Genomic DNA, 15,767 nt, shown 5'->3' on the forward strand with positions numbered 1-15,767 from the left:
TTCAGTTTGGCTGGAATAGAGTCTGGAATAGAATGTAAGTTGGAGTAGTAAAATACTAAGCTGGAGAAATGAGCAGGGTCCTTTTCAAGCAGAGGGGTTTGAAAGTCATGTTAAAGGGCTTTCACTGAGGGCAACAAGGAGCCCCTGAAGAAGATTAAGCACGATGGGACTTGGTGAGTTGATATAATCAGGTGTGCCTTTTTGAAAGATCATTTTAATTATGAAGAATGAGTTATGAGGAGATTGGTAGTGGAGAGACAATTGTAGGCTCTGAGTAATCTAGGTGAGCAGTAAACTAGCTGTCTGGCAGTGGAGATGGAAAATAGCAGTCAAATTTTAGAGATTTAAAAAGTGAAATAGACCAATAACTGAGGCCACGCAGTTGCCTACGGCGTATTTTATGTGGTACCTATTAAAATAGTAAAGGGGGAGAAAAGAAAAGGGGGTTTGTTGAGTTTAAGGTACCTCTGGAAAATTAAGGTGCAGGTAGGTGTCCATAGTTCTGGTGCTTACAAAAAATCCTTGGGCTGCAGATAGAACCTGTAAGATACATCAGGAATCATGTCTGTTTTATTCATCACTGAATGCCTAGCACACGGTAGGCATGCTAGCACACAGTAGGCATTCAGTAAACAAATGTCAGAGTTGAGTCACTTGCATAATAGTTGGTGACTGAAACAATGTAAGCGTATGGTATTGCCTAGGAAATTTATACAATAAGGGTAGAATACTTAATGATAGCAGAGGCAACAACATTTAAGGATTAGGAAAAAAGACTCCACAAGTACACTATGGATTAGTCATGGAAGAAAGCCAGGAGAGCTATAATGGAAGACAAAAGAAAAAGGTGGCAAGAAGGGGTATGAAGTATCAGTGATAAAATGTTGGAGCAAGAGATGAAGTAATGCTAAAGTGGCTATTGAATTTAGGAATGCAGAAGCCATAGATGACCTTGGTAAGACCTGCTCCAGTTTGAGCAGCAACAAGAGTTCAGTGGGTTAGATTAATGACTGAGTGTAGACTGTTCTTTCAAAAAATGAGACTTTGGTTTTTCTTTAGGTTATACAGAGCTTATGGCCATGAATAATCAAGTAAAATATCAGAATGAAACTTCCAGATTATCATCTTTCTAGATGCATTTCGTGTAGTGGAAAAAGCATGGATTTTGGCCATTGGGGAGACTTTGGTTTAAACCTTTTGAAGTGATAGATTTACTGATCTGTGTGAACCCAGAGTTTTACTTTATTTGTGTTGTGAAATGGAGATAGTCATATGCAGCTCATGGAATTGCTATGGACACAAGATCCTTTGTAGCCACAGGGTTGACACATAGTAAGTTCTCAACAAGCATATAGCTTCCTGTTTCTTCTTCCTGCTATTGGGATGAAAAGGGGGAAGGTTAGAAATGTAATTTCTCCCTTTTTACTGATGAAACAAGAAGAGACTTCAGTACAGGACCCCAAGGCTTTTAAATCTATCCTCAACTCTTAAGTAGTTAAACTTGTCCTTCACTAATTTGATTGGTCCTTAGACTTCTAGATCTCAGCATATACCCATATTTTGCTCTAGATTTTTAGGAAATAAAAAATGCAAAAAATGAATTGGTAGGATACAGTACCTAATGCCAGGTTTTGTCTCAAGCTTCCCCTTTTCATATTACTTGGGCTCAGGTGGTGGTAAATATATCACTGTTCTTTCATTTACAAATATGTTACTGTTGTTGATTTGGAAAGGCAATACATAGGGACATCAGTTTCTGACAGTATGGCAGACTGCATGCCCTGAGGAACTCTGATGGTTCAAACATCTGAAATGCTGGGTAAGATTCACTTAAAAACAAACAAAAACCTTCTTTAAAAGCATTGCTGAGTCAGGAAAGAAGAAAGATGCTCAAAGCTCCACCCTATCACCTGTAGCATTTTTGCCAAAAGTATTTGACCTGAATCTAAACATGTGAAACAGACAAAAGTGGAATATAGGACATTTACAGAGATGCCTGATGTGAATTATTAAAGTAACTGCTGTGTAAAACAGGTATGGAGACTATTCTAGATCAAACAGTGACATGAAATGCATGAACTGTGATTTGATCTTGAATTAAATAATCCCCGCCATTAAAGACATTTTAGGCACAGCTGTGGAAATTTGTATATGAACTCTTAAATGATATGGAATGTTTAATTTCCTTAGGTGTGATAATGGATTTGTGCTTATATTGGAAATCTTAGGAGACGGCATGCTGTAATATGTAGGGATGAAATATTTTATTATTGTAAATGGTTAGGCAAAATGTGTGTGTGTATGATAATACAAATGTGGCGGAATAACAACTGCTGAAATCAGTTAAGGGTAGATGGATGCATATTGTATTGTTTCAAACTTCTGGAGACTTGAAATTTTTCAAAATAAATTAATTTGGGGTGGGAGGGACAAAAAGCATGAATCTAGAGAAGTAAGCATTAAAGAAGACAACTGCTCCAGGTGTCCTGAGGACTTTGGAATGAGCCAAACTTTAAAATGGTGACAAAGCATAGGGCCTACACAAGTGTGAAGTCTGAGTGAGATACTCTTCCAAAACCTGCGACCTCAAAATATGATATACTCAGTGAAGGAATGAAGCAGGATAGCCTACGTCAGAGAGAGAACTGGGTGGAGGCAAGACAAAAAATCTTCCCTGAGAATTTGAACCCACAAGCCAACACAGACTCATACTTTTTTTTTTTGAGGTACACGGGCCTCTCACTGTTGTGGCCTCTCCCATTGTGGAGCACGGGCTTCGGATGCGCAGGCTCAGCGGCCATGGCTCACGGGCCTAACTGCTCCGCAGCATGTGGGATCTTCCCAGACCGGGGCACGAACCCGTGTCCCCTGCATCGGCAGGCGGACTCTCAACCACTGCGCCGCCAGGGAAGCCCCAGACTCATACTTTTATGGAGTCAGAAAAATTAAAGTTGTTTCAGGTTAGAAGTGGTTTCAGACACTTAACAGATTTAATGTTAATACTCTCTTACAGAAAGCACTTTAGACCCAATCTCAAATAATTTTCATAGGTAGTGTTTTAATAGTCTTGGACTCATATTCAGAGTCACAAAAATGGGAAATTATTTTTTAAAAATCAGGAGAAACAGTAGGTTTTGACCTCTAATGATGGCAGATATTGAAATTATTGGATGAGTGTGTTCAAAGACATTTTTAAAAACATATCTAAAATTTGGATGGCATTGTAGTATATTTTGGTTATGTTAGTGGTACAAAAAAATGGTGTATCCTTCAATACTTAATGGCTTAGATTCATTGAAATACAATACAGGGAAAAGAAGAGAACATCAACAAATTGAGAAGGAACAAGAGTATTAAAAATGGTGGAGGTGGGGGATAACAAGAGCGCATGAGAAGGAAAATGATCAGTAAGACTGAAACAGTAAAACATTTGGACACAAAAAACAACAGATAAAAGGCCAAGATGCAATTATACAGAATGCAGTGCATTACAGAGACAGAGGGTGTGAAGGAGAGGTTAAAGGACATCCAGAACATGTGGAGAAGGTCAGTGAACATCTAATAGTGTATGAGAAGGAGGTGATAGAATGGTTATGGATAACATTTGAAGGTATTTTGGCTGAGAATTTAAAAATTTGATTAAAGTCAAACATCCTCAAATTTGTGGAGTCTGGGAAATAAGTCAATAGCTAGATCTACTGAGCTAAGTTCTGGAAGATAAAGTCTAGAACCCACAAAAGTGAGAAGTCAGAGCAATACCCTTATGAAGCAAACCACCAAAATAGGGGGCCTTAAAAGAGCAAGAGAAGACCTTACCTAGAAGTAACAGTAATTAGTCCTTACAGGTGCTTAAGAACAACAGTAAAAACCAGAAGACAGTGGAATAATATTTTAGATACTGAGAGGAAGCTGTTAGCCTAGAATTCTGTACCCAACAAAACTATCAAGAGAAAAGGGAAGGACGTTTTAGCTAAAAAGAGCTTACTACCAATATATCTTCATTAAATGAATGTCTTAAGTGTTTACTCGAAGAAAAGCAGAAAGAAGATCTAAGACACAAGAAGGAATAATGAGCAAAGAAAATGGTTAATGAGGGTAAAGTAAACTTTATAAAACAATATTGATGTCAATTTTTGCAAGTTAAAAGAAGAACTGAATGATTGACAGCATGAGGAACTCTACTTCCTCGCTCCCTGGAAACTGGCGAAAAAAACCCTGTTTTTAAAATATTTATTTCATTTCTGGCTGTGTCTGGTCTTAGTTGTGGCACACAGGATCTTTCATTGTGGTGCACAGGCTCCAGGGCACGAGGGTTCTGTAGTGGTGTGTGGGCTTCATGACGTATGGGCTCTGTAGTTGCAGCATGCAGGCTCTCTAGCTCAGTAGCTGTGGCCTGTGGGCTTAGTTGCCCTGCAGCATGTGGGATCTTAGTTCCTGACCAGGGATCAAACCCACATCCCCTGCATTGGAAGACAGATTCTTAACCACTGGACCAGGCAAGTCCCCAAAAATTATTAACAAAATAAAACACATAAAACCTCTGAAGATGGTCCTATGTGTGAACAGCAGGTGAAGAAACATCTCTTCAAGAAAACCTATGAAAATTCTGTTGGAATGTTTAGAATCTATAATAGTTGAACCAAGACCCCCACCCCTTTGTCAGCTCTGTGACATATCAGCTCTTTGCTGCAGCGAAAAACACAGGCTTCCTCTCCCTCAGCTCCCAATTGGAAGGCTCTCTACCTGGGAAAAGCAGGATATCAGTCTTTCTCATCCTGCCCCCAGCTACCTGTTGCTGAGGTTAAGTCTTGAGTGTGGCTGAGAAGTGGGAGCTCCCTTCTTCTATTCAGTCTGCACTCAGAGAATGGAGGCTCCACCTTGAGTGTGGCATGCTTAGAATACTGGGACACTGATCACCTCTGCCCTGGCTCCTGAAGTGGTGGTTCCATGCCAGGAGAGACAAGCTGAGGCCTCAGGCTGCATTCCCACTTGCACCACTGAGCTTCTGGAGTAGGGGTGTCACTCAGAAGTTTGACATTGTTCAAGCTATGCGTGGACTAGAGATTGGACTGTGCTTGGCTTAGAGATTTTACCTTGGAGAAGCAGTTTATGAAACCAATATCTGCTAATCTCTGCTGAAAGAAGACTTGATTTGCAACAGAGCATCAATAACTTCAAACGTGAGAGCACAACACTAGAGGTTGTAGCAAAAAGCAACTGAGAATAAATTCAAAATACAGTCTAAACTGTAGGTAAACTAGTTTGCAGGAGAAAACCATGGAATTAGGCAGCTTGAGGGAGCCATCGTGAGATAAGTTTCAAACATCTCTATGCCTTTAAAGGAGACAGAATATGATTGGATTTGTTTATAGAGCATTTTATGCCCCACAACATTGTTGAGAACAATACAGCAGCTGGCAGTTATGGGAGTTTAACAGCTGGGCATGGTCAAAGAAACAAGGGGAGCCCTACCAAACCCCAAGGAAAATGTGATTATATCCAAATCTGTGCCTTCTTGAGGAGAAACATCAAAAGCTTAATGCTGGGAGAGGGGAGGGAGTACATTTCACTAAAAATGCAGCCAGTCACTAAACAAATAACAATCCCTGGGGATGAGGGAGGGGAAGGACCCATTGCTACAATATATTATCTGAAATCTTCTGTCCCTGACAAATAATTATGCAAAGAAATAGGAAAGTATAACTCATACACTGGAAATAAAGCAGGCAACAGAAACCGCCTGTGAGAGTGACAAGGTGTTGGATTTATAAGAGACACTTGAAAGTAGAACTAAAGGAAACCATGGTTAAAAAGTAAACGAAAATATGATGACCATGTCACATCGAATGGAGAATATCAGTAAGGAGACATATATTAAAAAGAACCAAATGGAAATTCTGGAGTTGCAAAGTACAATTTTAAAAATACACTAGAGAGGCTCCACAGTATACTTGAACTGCAAGAAGAAAGAATAGATGAACTTGAAGATGGATCAATAGAGATAAAAAGAAATGAAGAAAAATGAATACAGCTTCAGAGAAATATGGAATACCATAAAAGCACACCAGCATATGCAGAATGGGAATACCAGAAGGAGAGGAGAGAAAGAAGTAAAAATATTCAAAGAAAGTTCTCCAAGTACTGCAAAACAATAACTTTATACATCCAGGAACTTTAGTGAACCCCAAGTATGGTAAACAAAGAAATCCTCAGACACATCAAATTTAAAAGTGCTGAAAGTTAGGGCTTCCCTGGTGGCGCAGTGGTTGAGAGTCTGCCTGTCAATGCAGGGGACATGGGTTTGTGTCCGGGAAGATCCCACATGCCGCGGAGCGGCTGGGCCCGTGAGCCATGGCCGCTGAGCCTGCGTGTTCTGAGCCTGCGTGTCCAGAGCCTGTGCTCCGTAACGGGAGAGGCCACAACAGTGAGAGGCCCACATACTGCAAAAGCGAAAAAAAAAAAAAAAAAAACCCTGAAAGTTAAAGACAATATTTTGAAAGCAGCAAGAGAAAAACAACTATTTTCAAGGGAGCAAGGTTAACAATTGACTTCAACAGTAACAGTGGAGGCCAGAAGGCCATGGGTAACATATTCAAAATGCTCAAAGGAAGAAAATGTCAACCAAGAATGCTATATCCAGCAAAGGTGTCTTTCATATATAAAGGTGAAATAAAGACTTTCTCAGATAAAACAAGATTTGAGAGAATTTGTTGCTAGCAGACTTGCCTTACAAGAAATACTTAAAAAGGAGTAAAGGTTGAAAGCAAATGACACCATGTGGTAATTTGAATCCATATCAGTAAAGATAATTATATAAGGTATGATTCTCTAATTATAGAAGACAGCATAAATGTATATTTTCCTTCTCTTAATTGTTATAAAAAGCAGCTGTATAAAAATATGTATATGTCATTGGGCCCATACTGAAATGTAAGGCATGTGTATTGTACTTGCTAGTAACAAGATAAAGGAGGTGGGTAGGAATTGTATTAGCATAAGGAAATTACTATACAGTTGAACGACATGGGGTTAGGGGCACTGACCCTTCGTGCATTTGAAAATCCATGTATAACATTATAGTTGGCCCTCCATATCTGCAGCTCTGCATCCGTGGATTCAACCAACTGTGGATTGTGTAGTACTATAGTATGTGTTTATTGAAAAAATTCCATGTGTAAATGGAATGCAGTTCAAACCCATGTTGTCAACATTTAAGTAGGTTAAATAATTATAATAGTATTGTTGGGTTTGTAACATTAATGGAATTTTATGTATAATATTACAAAAAGGAGGAAACAGGAATAGAGCTATATAAGAGTAATGTTCCTATATGGAATTAGCTTAGGAAATCTGTAGCTGATCATAAGATGTATATGGTAAAGCCCAGAAAATCTTTTAAAAACCCTCAAACCCTCAAAAAGTACAGTGAAAATTCATTAAAGACATTAAAATACTACTTTGGAAAATATTCATTTAAAGCAAAAGAAAGCATTAAAGGAGGAATAGAAGAACAAAAAAAGACAGACGTAGAAAGCAAAAAGTAAAATTTTAGGCATTAATCCAATGATATTAATAACAGTAAATGTGACTGGATTAAGCAATCCAGTCAAATGACTGACAGTGTCAGACTGGATAAAATAATTATATACTGTCTACAGGAGATACACTTTAGATTCAAAGATAGATTGAAATAATAGAAGGGAATAATAAGTGTCCTGCAAACAGCAACCATAAGAAAGCTGCAGTGGCTATACTTTGAGAGATAATAGACTTTAGAACAAAAAATTGGTATGAGGGACATTTTATAAAGTAATAAGTGTCAGACCACACCAGACCACACAATTCTATATATACCTATTAACAGCACAAAAATACAAGAAAGCAAAAAACTGACACATGAAGGGAGAAATAGACAATACAACAGTAATGGTTGAAGATTTCAATATCCCACTTTCAATAATGGGTGGAACAACTAGACAAGACCAACAATGAAACAAGACCAACAACACTGTAAACCAACTGATCTAACAGATATCTGTAAAATACTACTCTTTACAGACAACAGAATATACATCCTTCTCAAGTGCACCTGAATGTTCTGCAGGAGAGATCATGTGCTAAGCTATAAACCAAACCTCAATACGTTTAAGAGGATAGAAGTAATGCAAAATGTTTTTCATCAACAATGGAATGAAATCAGAAATCAATAGAAAAAATTTGAGAAAAATTACAAATATGTTGTGTTTAATTGGGTTATTAAACACAACACTCCTAAATAACCAGTGGATCAAAGTAGATCAGGGGAAATCAGGAAATACTTTGAGATGAATAAAAATGACAATAAAATATAACAACTTATGAAATTCACCTAACATTGCTTAGAGGGAAATTTATAGCTATAAATGCCTGTGTTAAGAAAAAGAATTTGAATCAATAGCCTAACCTTCCACCTTAAGACACTGAAAAAAGAGCAAACTAAACCTAAAGCAAGCAGAAGGAAGGAAATAAAGACCAGAGCTGAAATTAATTAAATACACAATATAAAAACAATAGAGAAAAATCAATAAAACCGAAAGCTAATTCTTTGGAAAGATCAACAGAATTGACAAACTTTTAGCTAGATTAACCAAGAAAAAAAAGATTCTAATTACTAGAATCCAATGAAAGATGGGACATTACCACTGATTTTTTTTTGTCTTTTTTTATTGAAGTATAGTTGATTTACAATATTGTGTTAGTTTCAGGTGTACAGCATAGCTATTCAGTTTCATATACATTTCATATATGTGTGTGTGTGTGTGTATATATATATATATATTCTTCAGATTCTCTTTACTTATAGGTTATTACAAAATACTGAGTATAGTTCCCTGTGTTATACAGTAGGTCCTTGTTGGTTATCTATTTTATATATAGTAGTATGTATATGTTTCGCTCCTACCACTGATCTTATTAGAAACAAAAGGATTGTGGGACGTCCCTGGCACTCTAGCTGTTAAGACTCCGCACTTCTACTGCAGGGGACACGAGTTTAATCCCTGGTCAGGGAACTAAGATCCTGCATATTGTGTGGGATCTTAGTTCCCCCCCAACAAAAAAAAGGATTATAAGAATACAGTGAATGATTGTATGACCACAAATTAGATAACCTAGATGAAAAGGATAAATTAGTAGAAAAACTACTGAAACTGACTAAAGAAAAGAATAGACAAGCGGAATAGACTTCTAACAAGTGAACAGTTTGAAGTAGTAATTTTAAACACAAAAAAACTACTCACAAAGGAAAGCCCAGCTCAGTTGGCTTCACTGCTGAATTTAAAGAAGAATTTATATGAAATTTTCACAAAATAGTCCCAAAAATAGAAGATAAGGGAACACTTCCCAACCAATTTTATGAGACATTACCCTGATACCAAAACCAAACATCCTAAGACTACAGACCAATATCTCCTGTGAGGGATGTACAGATCAACAAAATACTAGCTAACTGAATGAAGCAACATAAAGAATTATACGCCATGACCAAGTAGGATTTATCTGAGGGATGCAAAGTTAGTTAAACATCTGAAAGTCAACATAATATCAATCATATAAATACAATAAAAAACAAATTACATCTTTTTTTCTTCCATCTCAGTAGATGGAAGAAAAGCACTTGACAGAATCCAACACACTTCCATGCTACAAAAAATGTTCAACAAACTGGGAATAGAAAGGAGCTTTCTCAGCCTGATTAAGGGTATCTGTGAAAAATCCACAGCTCATACTATGCTTAGTGGTAAAAGACTGAGTGCTTTCTCTCAAACATTAGGAAAAAGACATGGATATCTGCTCTTACTACTATTCAGCATTGTACTAGAGTCTCTAGCCAGGGCAGTTAGGCAAGAAAAAGAAATAAAAGGCATGCAAATTGGAAAAGATGAAGTAAAAGTATCTCCATTCAGAGATGACATGATTTTATATATGGAAAATCCTAGGGAATCCACTAAAAATCTACTAGAACTAAAGATTATGTTCAACAAGGTCACAGGATAAAAGATCAGTATATAAAAATCCATTGTGTTTCTACACGTTTTCAATAAATGATCTGAAAATAAAAGTTTCATTTACAATAGCATCAAAAAAGAATAAAATACTAAGGAATTAAATTTAACCAAATAAGTGCAAAACTTTTATTCTGAAAAGTATAAAACATCAAAGATCTAAGTACTTAGAAAAACATCTCATTCATGGATCGGAAGACTTAACATTGTTAATATGGCAGTACTTAAACTGATACACAGATGTGGTGTAATCCCTATCAAAATCCAAGATGAGTTCTCTGTAGAAATTGACAAGGTAATTCTGAAGTTCATACGGAATTGCAAGGGACCAGAATAGCTAAAACAATCTTGAAGGAGAATGAAAGAGGTTTCACACTTCCCATTTCAACACTTATTCCACGGACTTACCTGGTGGTCCAGTGGTTAAGAATCCACACTTCCAACGCAGGGGGTGCGGGTTCAGCCCCTGATCGGGGAACTCAGATCCCACATGCCATGCAGCATGGCCAAAAAATTAACAAAACAGAACAAAAACTTATTACAAAGTAATGAGAATACATTATAGTATGGGCACAAAGACAGAAATAGATCATTGGAATAGAACTGTAAGTCCAGAAATAAACCTGTAAATCTCTTGTCAACTGATTTGTTAACAAGAGTGCCAAGACAATTCAATGGGGAAAGAATAGTCTTTTCAACAAATGTCAGTGGTTCAGCCGGATAGCCATGTGCAAAAGACTGTAATTGGACCCTTACCTCGTAACAAGCAAAAATTAAAAGGTATCAAAGAGGTAAACAAAAGAACTAAACTATAAAAGTTTTAGAAGACGACATAGGGGAAAATCTTCATTACCTTGTGTTTGGCAAAGAATTCTTAGACATGACACCAAAAGCACAGCAACAGCAAAAGGATAAATTTGACTTAATCAAATTTAATTTTAATTTAAAAATCAAAAAAATTTTGGTCATTGGATACCAACCATCAAGAAAGTAAAAACCCACAGAATGGGCGAAAATATTTGCAATCATATATCTGAAAAGGGACTTGTATCCAGAATTCATAAAGATCTGTTAAAATTCAGTAATAAAAAGGCAAATAACCCAATTAAGAAATGGGTAAAGGATCTGAACAGATATTTCTCCAAAGAAGGTATACAATGGCCGGTAAGCACATGAAAAGAGGCTCAACATCATCAGTCCTCAGGGAAATGCAAAGCAAAACCCCTAGGATGGCTAGAAGTTAAAAAGTCAGATGATAAGAAGTGTGAGTGAGCATGTGGAGAAATCAGAGCCCTCATACACCACTAATAAGACCATAAAGTGGTGCAGCTGCTTTTGAAAACAATCTAGCACTTATTCAAACTATTAAGCATAGCTTTACCATATGATCAAGCAATTCCACTCCTAGTGTATAACAGAAATGAAAACATATTTTCACACAAACACTTGTACACCAATGTTTATAGCAGCATTATTCCTAATAGCCAAAAGGTGGAAATATCCAACTATCCATCAATGACTAATGTATAAACAATAAGTGGTATGTTTATACAGGGAAACCTATAGAGACAGAAAATAGATTAGTGGTTGCTTAGGGGTAGGGATTGATAGCTAAAGTGTATGGAGTTTCTTTTGGAGGTGATGAAAATGTTCTAAAATTGATTGTAGTAATGATTGTTCCTATCTGTGAAAATAGTAAAAAACCATTGAATTGTATACTTTAAATGGGTGAATAGTGTCATATTTGAAATATCTTAATAAATATTGAAAAAATGAAGCCCCCTCATAAGAAATAAGAAATAAAATACTGAACAAAAGTAGCATATAAGGGATTTCCCTGGTGGCGCAGTTGTTAAGAATCCACCTGCCAGTGTAGGGGGCACGGGTTCGAGCCCTGGTCCGGTAAGATCCCACACGCCGCAGAGCAACTAAGCCCGTGAGGCCACAACTACTGAGCCTGCACTCTAGAGCCCACGAGCCACAACTACTGAACCCACGTGCCACGACTACTGAAGCACATGCACCTAGAGCCCATGCTCCACAACAAGAGGAGCCACCACAATGAGAACCCTGTGCACTGCAACGAAGAGTAGCTCTCGCTCACAATTAGAGAAGGCCCGCCTGCAGCAACAAAGACCCAAATGCAGCCAAAAATAAATAATTATTTTTAAAAAGTAGTGTATAAGCAGGAAAGAGAAACTGAAAATGAGAGCATTTTAAGAGCTTTGAATTATTTGACAGTATAGTCAAGATGCTGTTAGACCTTAAGTTAAATATGCATACTAATAACCTTTTAAAAATAATAAAAATAGAGTGTGTAATATACATACAAGGAAAAGGGAAAGAGGGAAGATCTAAAATCAGGTAAGGAGGGAAGGGGGAAATAAACAGGATGAATAGAAAGCACAAAATATTATAGAAGTAAATCCAAATATTAATAATCAGTAAATATAAACAAGCCAAACTGCCTAGTAAAATGGAGCTTTGTCAAACTACATTTAAAAATTTATACACTTACCGCTCTTGCCTTCTAAGATGGCCCACACTCTGTGGAGTGTTTCTCTCTAAATAAATACATTTCTTACCTTAAAAAAAAAAATACACTTAATGTTTACAAGGGATGTACCTGAAACAAGCATACAGAAATATAAATTTCAATGAGGATTTATAGAACACAGTATCTAATAATGGGAAAGTATACATTTCTTTTGAATGGGTTAAACTAATGTATGGTAATGGAAATTATATCAGTGATTTCTTCTGGTGGGGGGAGTAGATTTACTGATAAAGGTCATAACATTTTTGGTAATGAAAATGTTTTATATCTTGGTTGGGGTGGTGGTTACAAAAATGTGTAAATTTGTAAAAATTCATCTAACTATATACTTTTAAGTGGATGCATTTTATTTTATGTAAATTATCTCATTTTAAAAGAATACTTTTTAGTTTATTTTGCTTTCCTAACTGTTCCACTAAAGAAGTCATTATATCCAAGCTAACTCATGGTCTTGAAGTACTGTTCCCACTAAAATTAATCAGACTTTCTGTTAAATGACTGATTCTAATTTTGGTGTGAAAAATGTATAAGCCTGGAGCATCTTATCACGCAAGAGAACGAAAGAAGCTAACCACTACTATTGTCATATCAAAAGGACTCAGGAGCCAATATGAAGAGATTTCCACTTTCTAAAAATGATAAAAACTTGAATTTCAAAAAGAATAATTGCAATTGCTTGAAGCCCATAAATACATTTATATTTGTGAATTCATAACAATATAAAAATCGGTCACCTTTAGAAGATGATAGAAACCAATTCATTACCTTGAAAAATGATAAATATGTGGAGAGAATCAAATACTATATCTTGTCTTTCCTCTATGGACTGTATCTCTGAGTAACCAAGTAATAGATGAGGGAAGCATTCCTTTATAAAATTATTTCAGCTAATGAATGGAAATCAAATTACAGAATCAAAATATTTTTCATCCCTCAGTGAATTAGTGGATCTGTGCAATGAGCAAGCCATGGTGGTGGGGAGAAAAGCATTATATGCTTTCTGATGAAAGAACACGAACAACCCAACCTACAGTTCTTGCCAAAGGAATCAAACCTGAATCTGACGAGACCTCTGGATCCAACTGCCAATTTGTAGAAATTACAGAGCACAGAAGAACATGGTGAATTGCACCATGACTATGCAGACAGCAAAATCCAGAATGTGTGGAACTCTGGGTAAAATGCCCTTGTTCTTCAGCAGATATATTGTGAGGAAAAGGGATGGAAACTGAAATTTGTGCATTAAAAGGAGTTTAAAGGGCTTCCCTGGTGGCGCAGTGGTTGAGAGTCCGCCTGCCGATTCAGGGGACACGGGTTCGTGCCCCGGTCCGGGAAGATCCCACATGCCGCGGAGCGGCTGGGTCCGTGAGCCATGGCCGCTGAGCCTGCGCGGCCGGAGCCTGTGCTCCGCAACGGGAGAGGCCACAACAGTGAGAGGCCCACGTACCGCCGAAAAACAAAAAAAGGGTTTAAAAAACCTGCCAGTTAAAAAAAATTGGGAAGGCTAAATTACATTGTTTCAAGATGCATTCTTGGGCCATTAAAAACTTGATTCTTATAACTTAGGATGGTGGTTTATTTATCTATTTATTTATTTATTTAGCTAGCCGTGGGCAGTGATAGTGAGATGGCATATGGAGGGACTTTTGGGGTGGCTATTTATTGTTCCAATTAGTAGTTACAAGGGTGTTGCTGACCTTATCAAAATTTGCTAAACTAAAAAAAAATAAAAATTCACTAGAAGTATACCTTTGTGTGATTTTTCTATTTCGGTTTTATTTTACAATTAGAAAGTTAAAATTAATTTTAAAAATAGATATTACAGACAACATTCTGCCAATAAGTTATAAATTTTAGATAAAATTTCTAGACATAAAAACTGATACAGATTCTTACAACTTTTAAAGAAAGTGGTTCTATAATTTAAAATCTTTCATTAAAGAAAATTCCAAAGGCAAGTTACTTTATAAACTAATTCTAATCATATGAAGAAGAAATAATTTATTTTATCCAATTCCTTCCAAAGAACAGTAAGAAACGGATTACTCACCAATTTATTTTCTATTCACTTTCTTCTTCCAAGATAAGAAAACCTGACTGAAGGAGTGTGTTGCATAACCCATTTCTTTCAACACACATTTTTTTGTTGTCTCCATATATTCATAGACTTTTCATATTATCCATTTAGCTGACCTCATCATCCAGTGCCTCAATACAGTTCCATTCCCATTCCTCTACTTTCCATATGTATCTTTCCTTTCTCTCAAGTCAGACGAGACTAAGTGAGTCAGTATGTGACTATTCCTGTGCTAATTTGTATAAGAGATCAGCTAATTGGTGAGCCTCAAGTGTCCTACATATCTGTTTTGGGTAAGGATGTACAGACTGGAGTTCCAAAACTGCCTGTCATGCCTGGAAGACTCTTAATTCTTTTTCATTCCACCCTATCTACTGATACCTGCATTTAAATAAACAGCAGAGTCTGGTCTTTGAAGATGAATTTCCGCCTCTTGACATTTTCTATTCCTGGGCATCTGTAGTCTTTATTACTCTGGCTATCTAATCTCTTCAGCCTGTCCACTAAACTTCTCTTCAACTGGCCCCCATCAGGGGGTTTTCATGGAGGTCTTAAGCCATAAATTTCCTGGAGGAATGTTTCCGTTGATCAGGAGGCCAAAATGTTTTCAGAGATGTGCTTGAAGCTTGAAGGGTAAAGGAGAAGGCAAGGTAAGTGAGAGGGTGGATTTCGTGGAATAGAAATAATAGCCAGGGATTTGGTAGAGGCAAGAGGAGAGGGTCCTCCAAAACCAGGCGTGATATACTTTATGAGAGATTCCTCATTCTTGTAGGAGTTTGGCCACCCCCATGATGCTACTGAAGGTTATAGTAGAATCTGGTTGGTTGGTGATGGATATTCCAATGATGAATCTATAGTACCTGGTAGGAGAATTCATAGTAGTGCTCAGAGAACTGCTGTCATCTCTTCTCCTGAAATCATAAAGGGAACCTGAGCTCCTGAGTGATTTCAGAGAGATGAAATATCCTATAGGTAGTGAGGGTGAATATTCAGTTTGAGGATGACAGACGCCTTCCTGGGTCTGAGGCTGCAACAGTAGCCAGCCCACATGCTAAAGTATGGATAGTAGCGGGACCTCTGCTACTGCTTT

This window comes from Globicephala melas, chromosome 1 (genome assembly GCF_963455315.2).
Source record: "Globicephala melas chromosome 1, mGloMel1.2, whole genome shotgun sequence".
In the NCBI taxonomy this organism is placed as follows: domain Eukaryota; kingdom Metazoa; phylum Chordata; class Mammalia; order Artiodactyla; family Delphinidae; genus Globicephala; species Globicephala melas.